General features: G+C 34.6%; 1 non-coding gene across 1 annotated transcript; it reads right to left on the bottom strand.

The window, feature by feature from the left end:
* Nucleotides 1-1,112: 1,112 nt before the first annotated feature.
* LOC122687649 lies at nucleotides 1,113-1,216 on the bottom strand. Its single transcript, XR_006339214.1, has one exon. It is a non-coding gene; the product is annotated as a U6 spliceosomal RNA (small nuclear RNA).
* Between the last annotated feature and the right edge of the window lie 17,199 nt (nucleotides 1,217-18,415).

Raw genomic sequence — 18,415 nt, 5'->3', positions numbered from 1 at the left:
AAACTCTTAAAATATTTGAGGTTCAAAGCATGATACTCAAATGCTAACTACTGCCATAATCTAAAAAAGAAATGATGATGGCTTGAATCAGAGAATGTGACAAAAACTGATTTGACTTGAGAAGTTGAACTAACAGTAAATACTGATCAAACACACGGAATTGAATGGAAGAGAATCAAGGATGACCCTTTTCGTTTGTTTGTTTTTTGCTTTAAAATATATTGCCATTAACTAAAATTGGGAAGGATTTGGGTAGGATGTGTTTAGAGGGAATTAGAAATTCCTTTAATACATATTAAATTTGCAATACCTATTAGTCATCTAAACTGAGACAGAAAGTGGGCAGTAGATTTATGAGTCAGAATGAGGGAGATTAAATTTGGAAGTCATTCAGTTCAGTTCAGTTGCTCTCTCCTGTCCGTCTCTTTGCGACTCCACAGACAGCAGGACGTCGGGCTTCCCTGTCCATCACCAACTCCTGGAACCTACTCAAACTCATGTCCATCACATCAGTGAGGCTATCCAACCATCTCATCCTCTTTCATCCCCTTCTCCTCCCGCTCCCAGCATCTGGGTCTTTTCCAGTGAGTCAGCTCTTCGCATTAGATGGTCAACTCATGTCCATCACATTGGTGAGGCCATCCAACCATCTCATCCTCTTTCATCCCCTTCTCCTCCTGCCTTCAATCTATCCCAGCATCTGGGTCTTTTCCAATGAGTCAGCTCTTCACATCAGGCGGCCAAAGCATTGGAGTTTCAGCTTCAGCATCAGTCCGTTCAATGAATATTCAGGACTGATTTCCTTTAGGATCGGCTGGTTGGATCTCCTTGCAGTCCAAGGGACTCTCAAGAGTCTTCTCAAACACCACACTTCAGAAGCATAAATTCTCTTGTGCTCAACTTTATTTATAGTCCAACTCTCACATCCATACATGACTACTGGAAAACCATAGCTTTGACTAAACGGACCTTTGCTGGTAAAGTAATGTCTCTGCTTTTTAATATGCTGTCTAGTGAGTCATTATATTTTAATATTCAATGCCTTGGGATTGTTGAGATTACAAGGGAGTGAGTATAGATCAGGATTCTTTATTTATTTATTTATTTATTTTAAAAATACAGAATGCTTCACAAATTTGTATGTCATCCTTGCACAGGTTCCTTGCTAATCTTCTCTGTATCATTCCCATTTTAGTATATATCTTGCTGAACTGAGCACTGGATCATGATTCTCCATCATAGTAATAATGATGTTGCAGGACTGGATAATTCTTTGTTTTAGAAGTCTGTCCTGTACATTGTGGGATGTTTAGTAGCATCCTTGGCCTCTAGCCACAGTATTCCACTAGTAACTCCTGTTGTGACAACCCAAAGTGCTATCAGATATTACCAAATACCCCATGTGAGCAAAGTAATCTCCAATAAAAAATCATTGCTCTAGATAGAAGAAAGAAAGCTCCAGAGCTTTTAGGATCCTGTAATTTCATCTTTTGTTTTTGCATTTCATTTGTTGATTCAGGATCCACCAGACTGAAATCACTTAATGGACAACTTTTCATTAATGTAATTCTTTGATTGTTTGTCCTACTATTTGCTAACCCCCTAGTTATCTTTTCCTAGATATGTATTTCTTCTTTTCCTTTCTCTAAAGGATATCATTGAAAGTCATTGTCAAATGCTTTGATAAAAATCTGTTTTAGTTCAGTAACTCTGTCAGTAAAAGAAACAAGGCTAATCTGACATGACATGCTCTTGGTGAACTGGTTCTCTTTCTTTGTGATCATTTCCTCCTGTCAGTATTTCTAAACAGCCCTGTAAATATTCATTCTTCGATCTTGCTCAGGTATGACATCGTCAGTTGTCTATTTTCAGAATCCCTGGTCTTTGCGTTTGTAAAAATCCATGCACTTTCTACCACTTTCTACAACAAAAGTCTTTTTGTTACATGAATACTACTGAATCTCAAAACTTGTCAGAGCTCATAGGATCCTCAAATGTTTAAGAGTTAAGAAGAACTGTACAAAGCAGAAAAGAATCTGCAGAGAGGGCAGAGATGAATAATCAAGCAAAAGTAGTACTCTGAAAGTCAAGTGAAGAATTTGCCACAAAAAGAAAAGAGAAACTCTGTCAAAAGCTGTGGTTTGATTAAGCAATAGGCAAAATTTGTCTATTGTTTTAGTAACTCAAAATGACTGGAAATTTTATCAAGAACACTGTTGGTGAATTAGTGTGGGAATATGGATATTTGCATTATGCCAAATTACATTCCACAGATTAAATGAAGATTACAGAATCAAAAGTTCAAGTTGCAATGGAGAGGTCTTAACATTTCAACCAATCAGTTAATTATAGTATAACTTAAAGTGGAGTAAGCAGATATCATGTGCTCATGACTTGATGTCATATGTGAGAGTTGGACCATAAAGAAAGCTGAGCACCGAAGAATTAATGCTTTTGAACTGTAGTGTTGGAGAAGACTCTTGAGAGTCCCTTGGACAGCAAGAAAACCAAACCAGTCAATTCTAAAGGAGATTGGTCCTGAATATTCATTGGAAGGACTGATGCTAAAGCTGAAGCTCCAATACTTTGGCCATCTGATGCAAAGAACTGACTTATTGGAAAAAACCCTGATGCTGGGAAAGATTGAAGGCAGAAGGAGAAGGGGACAGCAGAGGATGAGATGATTGGATGGCATCACTGACTTGATGGACTTGAGTTTGAGCAAACTCCAGGAGTTGGTGATGGACAGGGAGGTCTGGTGTGCTGCAGTCCATGGGGTTGCAAAGAGCTGGACTCAACTGAGCAGCTGAGCTGTATAAAGTGTTATGTAATATTCTGGCTGTATCGTTGAACTCACATCTCATCAAGGTTCTACATGTAATTTACAGTTTACAGAAATAACAGAGTCAAACTAATACGTTAAATGACAGCATAACAAGACAGTTAGAAAAATTTAGACAATGGGACATTTTACAGGGCATTTGACATCATTAAGAATTCTATGACAGATAGGTCTATATAAGCATAAAATAGGCTTAAAAGACATAAGAATGCAACTTTTAGACCTTATCAGATCCTAAATTTTTAATAGACTAAGTATTAGAAAAATTGACACAATCAGAAAGATTGGAGTATAGAGTGAATGGATAATAGAAAGAGTTTCAGAATGTGCAGTATTGAGTGTATATACTAAAGAGGCTGCCTCCATTTTTGGATCCTTGACTGCTGACATCTTCTAAATGTTACTGCTTGCTCTTCCCTCTGCCTCATTTCTGGACAAGCTGATAAGAAAGTGAGAAAGCTCCCTTTTTGAGACTGGTGCGGATTCAAAACATGCAAGCCCATGAATAACAACTGGAACCCTCACCCCAGCTCCATGCCCAATAAAGATCCCAAATTAGTCTCTACTCCTTCCTCTCTCAAGCCATTTTTCAGACTAGCTTGAAAAGTGTGACTTCTTCCCCAGGTGACTTATTATTGATTAATAAACTTTTTCACACACTTCTGCTGTATTTGTATCTTGATATCTTCATATCAAGATATCAGTTTTGATTTCTGAAACAGTTTTGGGTGGCAGGTCCATCCTGCTTCTAAGAATATCCACAACAGGATGAAATGCCATGATGTCTGAAGTTTATTGTAATATACTCTGAAAGAAAAAAGAAAGGAAGAAAAGAGGGAGACAAGGAAGAAGGCAAAGTGATGAACAAAGTTTAAGCATGTTGCCAATGGGATCCAATTTTATGATTTAAATAGTATCAGAGCAATTGTGAAGAGGGTATCATCTACTGCTCTTCTCCTGTTTCTTGACAGATTTCACTCCTAGAGCATTACCTAATCTTTCTTTGAGGACTAGTATCAGTCCTCACTTCATCCATAGGGTATATCCAAGCATATATTGCACGGTCATTTTTACTGTGTATGTTGAAGTTAAAACACATTATTCATGTGAGGTCTTTAAATTAACTGCAATGTGTCTAGTAAAAAGATCCTTTAGTTCTTAGCTCATCCATATTTTAGTTGATTTATTGAAGAAAATGTATGTAGTACCCACTGGATATCATTTAAAATTTTTGAAGCTACAAAATTAAATAAGATATCTCTTTCCTCCAAGGAACTCACTGTTGAGAAGCAAAATAGTTTAATAAATAGTTACAAATAATAACTATAAATAAATATATAATAATTATAAATAATAGTGATGATTAATAGACAATTATAAAGAAAGAAATAGATGTGTCATATACATAGGGTTTTGTGGGAAAATTGAATATTAACCTGGTAATAACCTGTAAATTGTAACAAAAACTAAAGTTTTACCTTTAGTGTCAGGCAAATTATTTTTCACTAAGGTATTACCTTTAAATATATTTGTTTAACTAGAGAAAGAGGATTAAATGAATAGTTGAAGTGCATAAAAAGTCTAGGATGATGAGTTGAAAATGTAATCCAGATTGATAGTGAATATTGGTAACTTTAATAAAATTGTTATTAAAGTGATGCGGGGAGCGGGGTTTGGACCATCTATGAGAAGTGAAGAGTTGAGAACAAGAAATCTGCGCATAGATTTTAAAAAGATGGATGAGAATAATAAAAGAACTGCAATGAGAGGACTTTGGAGATAAAGGCACAATTTACTTTTTATTTTGCTTTTTGTTAGTTTGTTTCTTTTTAAGGATAGAGAATTGAATGTACTTTAATACTGAATGAGGTCAAATGGATATATTGAAAATTTCAGTTAACTTTAAACATGAAGCAATCTTTATCTTCCAAGGCTAAGGGAAAGGAAATATTTATTTAAGTGGAACTGAATTTTTTGATTGTGATAGTTATTCATTTTCTCTAGGTATGAGGTAAGGTAATTATCAAAGTATTGAAGAGAATGGTAAATAATTGGAAGACAGTCTTGATGAAAATCAGAGGCTGGATATTTAAAAGCTAAAACAAAAGAAATTGTGGTGGTCTTAAGATTCTGACTATAATTTTGAGTCCATGTATTTTTTTTTTTTGCAAGTCTATATAACTGTATGGAAAAGGAAATGGCAACCCACTCCAGTATTCCTGCCTGGAGAATCTCATGGACAGAGAAGCCTGGCAGGCTACAGTCCATGGGGTCGCAAAGAGATGGACACGACTGAGTGACCGACACACATCTAACTGTGTACTTCCCTCCGATAGGGCTTAACCTCCAGGGTTAGTAACAAGGAAAGATGCATTGTTGCACTGATTCAGAGAATTCTAGCTAAACCTGTTATTTTATGGTAAGAATAAAGGGTTGAAGGGGCTGGGATGTAAATGAGTCAGTGCAAAGGAGTGAAATTAGGAAAAAATAAATAAACTAGAAGGATGGCAATGTATGAGATACAAGAAATTATATTTCCTAAACTTGAACTCTTCCAGCTTTAGGGTATGGTGGGCATTACAATTCAAGCAGTCTTTAAGTTTTGAGAATGGTTTTGTGATAGACCTGCCAAAATGGGATGTTAAACTATCTTTAAATTATCACAGGCATTTGGAGTAATGACAGAACAATTTCCCATCTGCAAGATGTCATGAAATGAAGGGTATTACCAGCATTAAAGAAGACAAGCGTCTTACAGCCAGATTGCCTGAAACTCACAAGAACATGTACACATAACAGATTCAGAAACAAGATATGTGATGGAAGTAATTCCATAGTGGAGGGTCATAGGTGAATGTGTTCTCAGGGGAGAACCAAATGATAGCCAAAGCACGTAGGTGGCAAAGCTTGTGGAAAAGATAGAGAGTGATTGGTCAGTTTTATTTACAAAGGTACAAGAGTTCCAAGCAGTGAAGAGAAAGAGCTGTAGGGGAATTGATATTGGGAGACTTCAAGGGATGGGAGATTCAATTTTATCAAGGGATGAGAAAATAAGAGAACATAAAAATTAGTTGAGAACAGGAGGAATGACTTCTCAAGGACTATAACGATGTCTAAGTCTCATGAAAGAAAGGTAAAGGAGTAAACAGACCACTTTTCTCTGTAAATAATGTTTCAAATTATCCAGAATAGTAGAGAAAATGCTTTTATGAGTGATCTTATTAAAACTTGAGTGAAGAGGAGGAACTTTGTCTTAGGGTGGGAGTTGGGACCTATTTTGATGAAGAGCCATACCCTAAGAACACAGCTTATTTGAGACAATGAATATCATCTACCACCCACCATAAATAAATATGTTTACTTATTATAAACAAACAAATGTCTACCATCCACCATAAATAAAAGACCATAAAGAAAGCTGAGGGCCAAATAATTGATGCTTTTGAACTGTGATTTTGGAGAAGACTCTTGAGAGTCCCATGGACTGCAAGAAAATCAAACCAGTCAATTCTAAAGGAGATTGGTCTTGAATATTCATTGGAAGGACTGAAGCTCCAGTACTTTGATCACCTGATGTGAAGAACTGACACTAAAGAACTGACATGTGAAGAACTTATTGGAAAAGACCCTGATGCTGGGAAAGATTGAAGGCAGGAGGAGAGGGTATGACAGAGAATGAGATGGTTGAATGGTATCACCAACACTATGGGCATGAGTTTGAGCAAACTCTGGGATTTGGTGATGGATAGGGAAGCCTGGTGAGCTGCAGTCTATGGGGTCTCAAAGAGTCAGACATGACTGAGCAACTGAACTGAACTGATCCACCATGAATAAACAAACAAAGTCCAAGTCAAAACAAAACCTAAGTTGTGAAGGGTGATATTGTTTTTAAATAATAAGCTTTGATATTACATAAATATAATTTCTCTCATTTTAATATGTAGTTTTTCTACTGTGTGTTAGGGTTCCTCAGAGAAACAGAACAAATGGAATAGGCCTATAAAGAGAGAAAGAGATTTAATTTAAGGAACTGTTCACACAATCATGGAGGTTGGCAAGTTCAAAATCTGCAGGTTGGGACAGCAGACTAGAGATCAAGGAGTTGCTGAGTCTTAAGTTCAAGTCCAAAGGCCTTCTGTTGCAGAACTGACTGATCAGGGGAGGTCAGACTTGTTTCTATTCATGTCTCACACCTAATATGATGGAGGGCAATTTGCTTTACGCCAAGTCCAACAATTTATCTGTTAATCTCATCCCAAAGCACTCCGACAGAAATACCCGGAACAATGTTAGAGTGCACATTTGGGCCCCAGAGCCCAGCCAAGATGACCCAGAAAATTATCCATCACACAGTCTACAATCTGTAGACTAAAATTAGTAGATTGTAGTAATCTGTAGATTGTAGAATTAGTCTATAACCACTGGCCATCCCTGAATTTTATAGCTTCTGTGTACATCAGAAAAAAATCAATTTTTAAACCAACTATTATGGTATAGATAATTCCAGTTTGTTCTTAAAACTACCCTCTGAAGACAAAGAAGACTAAAAATATACAGGCCCCATTAAAGAACAGGTAGTAGAAATATTATCCTCATAAGATTTAAAGATAACGAGACTCAGATGGTCTAAAAGATGTGTAAGATAAAACAGCCTCTAAGTTAGCATAACCAGCCTGGAATGTCAGCCTTCTGATTATGCATCTAAGACGTACCACAACATCACAATGGTGCCATAGAGAGAAATTAACCTATATTTGGATCAATTTCAAAAGAGCCAGAACATCGAGTCCCTTTAAATTTAGGCAAAGCATCATCCTTCATTAGAGAACCAGCAGGAGGTAGGGAACTAATTAACTTATAGCTACTCTAAAGGTACCCACAGGTGTTCATGGCAGCAATGTACTATTCACCAGCCATAATCTAGAGGTGATCTTTATATGGAAATCCTTAACTTGAAAATAAGGATGATTTCATATTACATTCCAAAGAACATAATTGTCTTTAAATTGCCCTTCTTTTCTCAAAAGATTTGATCTCTGAAGCCTGAAATGAAACTTTAACATTTTCAATTAAATCCAAGCCTTCAAGGTTTGGTTGAAACGAAGAAAATGATTTGTGAAACTTAAAAAACTCCCTCTGAAATAAGCTTCAAGCCAGTGAAGTTCTAGTTCTTAACATTTAGACTAGTTATGAAAGAGAAGTCCCTTAAACTGAACTTCAGCCATATTATTCAAGCTATGCAAAAAAGAATAATTTTTAAATTAATAACTAAGATTTTATTTTGATGTCTGAATTAAAAAGAAAAATAAATGGCTTTTTGGTTACATGTTTTGCTTGAGAGATGGTGGCAGTAAAAGCAAATAAAATTCTGCTGCATTTTGTGATTTGGCATCTACAATTTCATGTGCTGAACTGCTAACACACACTACGTACTTTTAGAATTCTCCCAAATTTTCTTAAGCATTTTTTCTTTATTTCTATCTTAAACGTGTCTCACACATCTTTACTCTGTGACATTATCAGTCTACCCCTTTTTTTTACTCCCATTGGGGAAATGAAGCTAAGTTTTTATACAATTTCTAAAAGTTATTTTCCAATTACAGTTATTACAAAATATTGGCTATAACCTCCACATTGTCATATATCCTTGGGCCTATCTTTTACCCAATGGTAAGTGTCTCCCACTTTCCCATCCCTATATTCCTCCTCCCCACCTCTCCATTGGTAACCACTGGTTTGTTCTTTCTATCTGTGAGTCTCTTTCTTTTCTGTCATATTCACTAGTTTGTTGTATTTTTTAGACTTCATATATAAGTAATCTCATGCAGTATTTATCTTTCTCTGTCTGATTTATTTCACTAAGCCTAATGCCCACCAAGTCCATTCATGTTGCTGCAAATGGCAAAAATCTCCTTCTTTGTCATGGCTGAATAATATTTCATTGCAAGCATATACCACATCTTCTTTATCCAATCATCTGTGGGATACTTCGGGTGCTTTCATACCTTGGCAATTGTAGATAATGCTACTATGAACATTGAAACACATCTGTCTTTTTGAATTTCAGTTTCTCTTAACCATGTGAAAACATGGTTTCTTTTTTCTACTTTTAGGATGCGGTGCTGTTATGGGATTTTTTAAAAAAATATTTTTAAAATGTGAAAATGTCATATAATATTAACTACTTCTATCATCTTCCTTATTGTAACAGGAAACTGGACACTAATGCTGATCGTGGAATCCTGCATTGGGCTGCCACCAATCTGTATGCTGCAATACGTGTGACACCTTTTATTTATCTGTTCTTTGCAATTTTACACTATTTAATAGCAATTCTACATCCCATTTTTACAAAATTTTATAGAATTACAGAATACTATTGAAAAGCAGTATTATATTAAAATAGTATTTTAACGATTTCTAGATATTATATATAATACATATTTAATATTTGATATATTAGCTATTAATATATCATTATATTTATATATAATATATATAATTATATTTCATAATTTATTTTATAACTATACATAATTTTGTATAATTATATAAGCATATCTAAATTTATATATTCTAATATATTTTATAATATATAAAACTATATATATATACATATATATATATATATAAAGGGAAGCCTGAAGACATATATATCTATACAAATATATATATATATATATATACACATATATATGTCTTTGTGATCTTCATAATTGGTTGAATAGCTTTTATATAAAAGCTTCTTTGCTGCTGCTGTTGCTAAGTCGCTGCAGTTGTGTCTGACTCTGTGCGACCCCATGGACAGCCGCCCACCAGGCTCCCCCGTCCCTGGGATTCTCCAGGCAAGAACACTGGAGTGGGTTGCCATTTCCTTCTCCAATGCATGAAAGTGAAAAGTGAAAGTGAAGTCGCTCAGTCGTGTCCAATCCTTAGAGACCCAAGGGACTGCAGCCCTCCAGGCTCCTCCGTCCATGGGATTTTCCAGGCAAGAGTACTGGAGTGGGTTGCCATTGCCTTCTCCGAAAAGCTTCTTTAGTTATCCCCAAACTGAAAGATATTCAACCAATCATGAAGATTTCAGTTGGAGTAGTCTTCCACAAGTACAATATTGTGAATTAAGTGCAGCAGGTATCAAGAGAGAAATAATAATAAAAAAAAAGGTTATTTCACCACCATACCTGGACATCTTCCTAGGATTTACAGATGACCTTCCTAGTCAAGTGTAGGATTTTTATAAGCCTTCTTGAAGTTTGTATATAAAAATAACATAAGGTTTTCTATGTAAAGGATCATGGCATCTGCAAACAGTGAGAGTTTTACTTCTTCTTTTCCTATCTGGATTCCTTTTACTTCTTTTTCTGCTCTGATTGCTATGGCCAAAACTTCCAACACTATGTTGAATAGTAGTGGTGAGAGTGGGCACCCTTGTCTTGTTCCTGATTTTAGGGGAAATGCTTTCAATTTTTCACCATTGAGGGTAATGGTTGCTGTGGGTTTGTCATATATAGCTTTTATTATGTTGAAGTATGTTCCTTCTATTCCTGCTTTCTGGAGAGTTTTAATCATAAATGGATGTTGAATTTTGTCAAAGGCTTTTTCTGCAGCTATTGAGATAATCATATGGTTTTTATCTTTCAATTTGTTAATGTGGTGTGTTACATTGATTGATTTGTGGATATTAAAGAATCCTTGCATTTCTGGCATAAAGCCCACTTGGTCATGGTGTATGATTTTTTTAGTATGTTGTTGGATTCTGTTTGCTAGAATTTTGTTAAGGATTTTTGCATCTATGTTCATCAGTGATATTGGCCTGTAGTTTTCATTTTTTGTGGCATCTTTGTCTGGTTTTGGAATCAGGGTGATGGTGGCCTCATAGAATGAGTTTGGAAGTTTACCTTCTTCTGCAATTTTCTGGAAGAGTTTGAGTAAGATAGGTGTTAGCTCTTCTCTAAATTTTTGGTATGTTTATAATAGCCAGGACATGGAAGCAACCTAGATGTCCATCAGCAGACGAATGGATAAAGAAGCTGTGGTACACATACACAATGGAATATTACTCAGCCATTAAAAAGAATTCATTTGAATCAGTTCTAATGAGATGGATGAAACTGGAGCCCATTATATAGAGCGAAGTAAGCCGGAGAGATAAAAACCAATACAGTATACTAACACATATATATAGAATTTAGAAAGATGGTAAATGACAACCCTACATGCAAAACACAAAAAGAGACACAGATGTACAGAACAGACTTTTGGACTCTGTGGGAGAAGGCGAGGGTGGGATGCTGTGAGAGGAACAGCATCGAAACATGTATACTATCAAGGGTGAAACAGACCACCAGCCCAGGTTGGATGCATGAGACAAGTGTTCAGGGCTGGTGAACTGGGAAGACCCAGAGGGATGGGATGGGGAGGGAGGTGGGAGGGGGGATCGGGATGGAGAACACATGTAAATCCATGGCTGATTCATGTCAATGTATGACAAAAACCACTAAAATATTGTAAAGTAATTAGCCTCCAACGAATAAAAATAAATGGAAAAAAAAAAAGAATAGAGGAAGTAAAGTACACACACACACAAAGGAAAAAAAAAACTACCATAAGACCCAATGAATTCATGTTGCTATAGTCTAAACTAATTTATTCTCCTAAATAATTCCATAAAACCAAAAGTTAAGTGGCAACAAATAAAGATGAAATATGAGTTACATTTTCTTTTTTGTTATAAAGTAGAAAATAGCACACAAAATCCATGTTAAATAGAAATAGTTCATTATTTGTATGCAAACTAAAAGAGCTGTATTAAGTATAAATTTCTAGACTCATTTTTTATATAGCTGAAGTATTATGTATGATGAATAGTTGTCACATTGACACATTTCATTCTTCTACAATTCTAGAATTTATTTATGTCCAATAAAAATTAATAAAGAATTAGATTTGTTTTTGAAAATAAATAAATATGTGATTGCATAGGTTCTAGGCTTCAGTGGCCATTTACCTATTTGAAAAATAAGAATCTATATAACTATTTATCATAAAAATAAGAATAGGAGGTGTCATTGTATTCTAAAGTAACTAACATCGCTAGAATTTTCTATTGCATGATTCTTACTGAATCATGTCAAGCGTACATGATCTTCTCCCTAGGCTTCATATTGTATTTGTTTATATTTTGGCTATTGTCATCATATGTCAGTTTGTACTGAATATTTTCAAAGTGAAAAAATCTAGCAGTGTAAACCTCCAAACTTGAACATGTATATCATCTCATATAATTAATGTTATGTATAAATTAGCATACATATGGACATATTCTTTATGTATAATGTGGTCTTTCCAAAAATAACTGAGGCAACTTACCACAAGTTATACATACACTGATATAGCACTGTTAATTTAAGAATAACGGATATTAGAATTTATTTCTTAGTAGAAAGTTAACTGCAGCAAGTTTAAGAAATGAAAATAGCACTTAAAATTAAGCACTTATATTCCCCTTAAGTATTCTAATGAATCAAGAAAGGAAAAAGTGAAAAGAAAATGTTAAATTTGGAAAACAATGAAGAAGAACAGAATGAAGATGTAAAAAGGGAAGGGAAAAATTATCATCAATTTCGTTGTACTTCTTTTCAGTTTAAAAGTTCATAAAAGCTCAGAAGGGAAGTTCTTTGGTAATAGAATTTTACAAGTCATTGAAACTTTCATTTTAATATGTATCCTGTTTTCTTTCTTTCATCCTATTATTATATGTATTCATTTTTAAAGTTTTCATCGTCTTCATATATTATCCAATTTTCCCTGGAGAGTCAGGAAAATTGTTTATTTCTAATTTTGTTCATTTACTTACAATTAAATGTTTATTTATAATTAATATTTTATTTATAATTCAACTATTATCCAGTTCAATTATTAATGACTCTCCCAATACCCCTGAAAATAACAAAAGAACAACAAATTTTATGGTCACCATAAACAAAATGGGGACTGAATAGACAAAGGACAGTGTCTCCAATATGTTTCTTTAAGAAATAAATATTCTTTAAGTTACTATTAAGAAAAAGCAGTTTATTTAAAAAAAAAAAAAAAGAACAAAAAGAAAGGTCATCATGTGAAACATTTTGAAGCTAAACTTTCAAAATATGCTGGTTTATCTATTTCCTGATTCAGATCTTCCCGATCTCTTATCTGAATTAATGTAATCTCTTTCACACTAGCCACAATTCACCTAGTGTATCTAATAATACAGATATGATGGTGTTAATTTTCTTTAGAAAGGGAAAAGAGACAGACAGGGAAAATATTGAAATAGCCATTGAAATTAATATGTAATATCCAAATTCTAAAGCTTGAAAGTGAAAATCATTCACAAATTATCTCATACATCACACACTAACATATCCTCTCTGCCCCAGCCGCCTTGTTTTATTCTTGGTTCTCTGAACATGCCAAAAAATATGTCAACTCTATGCTTTTGCACAGTCTATGGTTAGCACAGACTAGAGTGTTCTTATCCCATCCTATTTGCCCTACCTCACATATGCCCCATCTCTTTGATTTTTCTGTTTGTTTGTTTTTTTTGGCTGCACTGTGTCTTTATTACTGGGCATGGGCTTTCTCCAATTGTGGCACACGGGCTTCTCTTATTGCAGAGCATGGACTCTAGAGCACCCTCATGGGCTTAGTTGCAGTGCGAGGGCTTAGTTGCCCCACAGCATCTGGGATGCTAGTTACTGGACGAGGGATCTAACTTATGTCCTTGCATCCCCTGAAACAGAAGGGGGATTCTTAACCATTGGACTACTAAAGAATCCCTGCCCCAACTTCTTTATCTACTCGGTATAGCATGATTCATTTTCAAGAGCCATCTTAAATGTTACCGTCCAAATTACAAATGTATCTTCAATCTTACCAAACAACTTGTACAACTTATTATGAGTTGTATTGGAAGCAGCTCATATCCTCCCCAAAGAGGAGGGTTGGGAAGTAGGAGGGGGCAAGTATGAAATCTTATTTATTATACTTAAAAGACTCTCAATGGATACAGGGTATTGAAGTGAATATCTTAACACTTAGTGATATTTTGAGGAAAATTATTTGATCACAAGAAGTCATTTTAAAGTAAAAGAAAAAAAGAAAACACAGTGGGATTAATCTTTGTCTCACTTCTACATTAAATTTCAAAGGAGCATTCATCAATTGTGATTCATTAAAAAACTGAAAACTTCTTAGATTAAGAAATATATTAATAGACTATATACAAATAATAAGCAAGTGAAAGGGATATAATGAAAAGATATTTGGTCGTCATAAATAAGACTATGAATAAAACAAAATAGCATTTAAAAGGTGAAGTTATTATAAGATTTTAATGCTATTTTTCTTAAGAGAACAGTGATATATTAAACATGTAGTATAAGTTAAATATAATCACATTGTATAAATTTAAATATACTTAAGAAAGAAAACAAAGTTAAAAACATTCTGCAGACATAAAGTAAAATGCTAAATGTAACCCATATTAATAAAGATAGCACTAGTAGACAGATTGCAAAAGGATATGGCAACCCAATCTGGTATTCTTGTCTGGACAATCCCATGGACAGAGGAGCCTGGAGGGTTAGAGTCCACGGCATCACAAAGAGTTGGATGCAACTGAGTGACTAACGTACATACACACTGTAAACTGAGATAAAATTTTACTGTCTCCCAAAAATGGAAATTTATTTCCTATGCATGAAAGTTCAAAGTAGCTTATTGTGACCTGACAGCAACTCTCCTAAAAGTGGTAGTTTAAAAACCAGACACCTTTCATCTTGTAACTCCACCATCCTCCATTCAGTGCTTCCAAGGAGAAAGAGCATGGGAAAAGAATGCAGATGACTTTTTTCTATGGGTCATGTCTAGAAGAAGCATACATCAAAACAGATACATTTTCCCTTGACCAGAACTTGGCCACATGGCCAGTCCAACTGTAGGAGAATCTGGGAAAAACAGCCTCACTGCGATGTCTGAAGACCAAGAAAATTTTGTTGAAGAATGACTATCTTATCTCTGTTACACTATACAATTTAATATGTAATACAATTGAAACCATAATTTCAAAAGTAAAAGAGCTCAAAAATCAAAAACATTGCTTGTGTGTCTTTAGATATATAAACTTATCTGTAGGAATCCCTATAGATTTGATATTCAAAACAAAGATTTTGTGCTGCCAAACTTTAATTATCTCCTCTATTTTTCACATTAACTCAGTGATATGGGCTGAGCTTTAGATTACTAGAGCTCTTTAGATTACTAAAGGCTAAGCTTTCCTTTTAGTAAAGAAAGGAGAACTGTTCTACAAAAAGAAAACCTTATTGTTTCTACACCCAGAGCAGCCATATGTGATCAAAGTGATACAGCAGTCTGATTGATAGGGTAGCATCACAGAAAGCATGATTTTGAGGGAATGGAGTAGTGGATTTTGTGATGTACTAGACAAACATGGATCCTTTCAAGATTAAAGGATTTATTTCTCTATTTGCTGGCATAAAGCTGGCTATAAGCCTTAGCTGGAAGTCCTCTCTGAAAATTTCCTTGGTCATTGAGAGCTATCTTGGCAATGACAAAGCCCCTTTACCAAGGGCAGCCTGCATTCAAAGACCATTTGATGCAGTGATATAAAGTTTTATGTTCCTTGCCTCATCTTGGAACAACTCTGAAGGGTAATTTCAGTTTGGCTGACACATTTTCTGAGTTTATCACATCCTAAGTTATCTTTTGACTTGATACTAGGGTTTGTTAAAACCCATAAACAAGTACTTTCTGAGAAACTTCTTTTTTAAAAAAACTCATTTAAAGTATAGTATTCATTGATTTTAGTATAGTTACAAAAATCACCATAGTCAGTTTTAAAATATTTTCATCACTCAAAAAAATAATTTCTGTTTTAATTTGTAATCATTTGTAATCATTCAATATTTCCTCCCAAAGTCCTCGGTCCTTGGCAACCTCATACATTTTCTATCTTTACAGCTTTGCCTAGTTTTGAAATTCCACATTAAAAAAAATTGTATGATATTTGAATTTTAATGGGTTTCCTTGATGGTTCAGTAAAGAATCTGCCTGCAATGCAGGAGAACTGGGTTCGATGATCCCTGGGTTGGGAAAATCCCCTGGAGGAGGGCTTATGATTGTTTTCTCTCACTTGAAAGTGAAAGTGAAGTTGCTCAGTCCTGTCTGACTCTTTGTGACCCTATGGACTGTATGTAGCTTACCAGGCTCCTCCATCCATGGAATTTTCCAGGCAAGAGTACTGGAGTGGGTTGCCATTTTCTTCTCCAGGGTATCTTCCCCTACCCAGGGATTGCTTTCTCTCACTTAGCATAATGTTTCAAGGTTCTTCTATGCTGTACCATATATCAATAAAGTTTTATGTTCCTTGCCTCATCTTGGAACAGCTCTGAAGGGTCATTCCAGTTTGGCTGACACATTTTCTGAGTTTATCACATCCTAAGTTATCTTTTGACCTAATACTACTTCTTTTGTTAAAACCTATAAGAAATTACTTCCTTCCTTTTTATTGCTGAATAATATTCAACTGTTGCTTCTTGGGAGAACAGCTATGACAAACCTAGACAGCATATTAAAAAGCAGAGACATTACTTTGCCAACAAAGGTCCATCTAGTCAAAGCTATGGTTTTACAGTAGTCACGTATGGATGTGAGAGTTGGGCCATAAAGAAAGTTGAGCACTGAAGAATTGATGCCTTTGAACTGCGGTGTTGGAGACGACTCTTGAGAGTCACTTGGCCTGAAAGGAGATCCAACCAGTCAATCCTAAAGGAAATCAGTCCTGAATATTCATTGGAAGGATTGATGCTGAAGCTGAGACTCCAATACTTTGGCTACCTGATGCACAGAACTGACTCATTGGAAAAGACCATGATGCTTGGAAATATTGAAGGCAGGAGGAGAAGGGGAAGACAGAGGATGAGATGGCTGGATGGCATCAACTACTAGATGGACACGAGTTTGAGCAAGTACCAGGAGCTGGTGATGGACAGGGAAGCCTGGTGTGCTGCAGTCCATGGGGTTGAAAAGAGTCGGTCATGCCTGAGTGACTGAACTGAATATTCAACTGTAAACGTGCATCACATTTTATTCATTCATTCATCTGATAAACTGATAGACTTCTCATAACCTAACTTTTCTAGTAACTAATCTTCGTCTCAGAGCCTCTTTCCGATGAGATCCAACTGGTAAAAACAGATAGACTCAAGTTCAATTTGTTTATCTATTTTGCAGCTGGATTACCCTGGGTATGTTATTTAGCTTCTCTGAACCTCGGGGTGTCATGAATAAAATTGAAATAATAGTGATTTTATCATAAGATTGTTTAATGAAATAACATATTAAGCAACAGTTAGCTAATAAGCTATCATACTAGATTTGTATTATCATCTAAATATTTTGGTTAAGAAAGGAACAGGAGAAATGTCTGGAATATTATAAAGTAACAAAGATTTACTGGATTGAGTAATAACATATATAGTAAATTTAGATATTTTCTTATGAAAATTCACAACTTTCTTTAGTTCATTTAAATTAGTAAATTAATCAGTCAAATTCCTTGTAAAGCTTTTTGTATTTCTTTAGCAACTGTTTGCTTTCAATTTTGTATTCCTATGGTGACAAGTGCCAATTTAGTTTTTAAATGCTATATTGATTTTCAATCATAAGATAAGTCATTTAAAAATTTTCTATTTATAAGAAATAATTGAAATAATAAGCTCTAGATTCTAATATGCAAAATCTGAGCTTATTAAACAGCTTCTAAAGGTTCTGAAATACTAGTGAATAGGATTTCTTCCAGAAAATAAAAAGAAGGAAACACTTCCCAATTCATATTATTAAGCTTGTATTACTCTGCTACCAAAATCACACACTGTGAAAAAAGAAAGAAGAGAAAGAGGAAGAGAAGAAGGGAGGGAGGGAAGAAGGGGAGGAGGGAGGAAGGATAACCAAATGGGATATGTTCCATGGATGCAAAGCTGGTTCAATATTAACAGCTAAAAAAATAAAAATTATATGATGATAAAAAAATGAAACATGAAATTTTATTGATTTCAAAGCCTATCTCTATCAAATGACTACACATTTAGAAACTTAAAATTTTGCCTTTTTGTAAGAAGTGTACACTTTCTAAACATTACTACTTAATTTTCCCTAACCTACAAATAGAAAAGTATTCAACTAACTTTAATTGAAATTGGTAATACTAAATAATAATACAAAAGCAAAAGAAATAAAATGAATCCTATTGTGGACTATTGCTAAAGTATATTCAAATAAATGAAAATAATTAATAATAAAAATTTAAATTACTGCATGTTATATTATAAGTAAACTTGCTAATATTTCCAAATAAGATTCACTCTACTGTGTTAAATTAATAATATTATGCCTGTAGTATAAATAAATAAAAAAATAAAGAATCTTTAAATTGGCCCAAATTTTTCACTAAAATGATTTATTCTAGTAGAATCAATAGATTTGATAGCTATTTAAAGGTATATTTAAAGT

Source organism: Cervus elaphus, chromosome 31 (assembly GCF_910594005.1).
Source record: "Cervus elaphus chromosome 31, mCerEla1.1, whole genome shotgun sequence".
Lineage (NCBI taxonomy): Eukaryota > Metazoa > Chordata > Mammalia > Artiodactyla > Cervidae > Cervus > Cervus elaphus.
The sequence above is the reverse complement of the archived record's forward strand: the minus strand, read 5'-3'. Positions and strand labels throughout refer to the sequence as shown.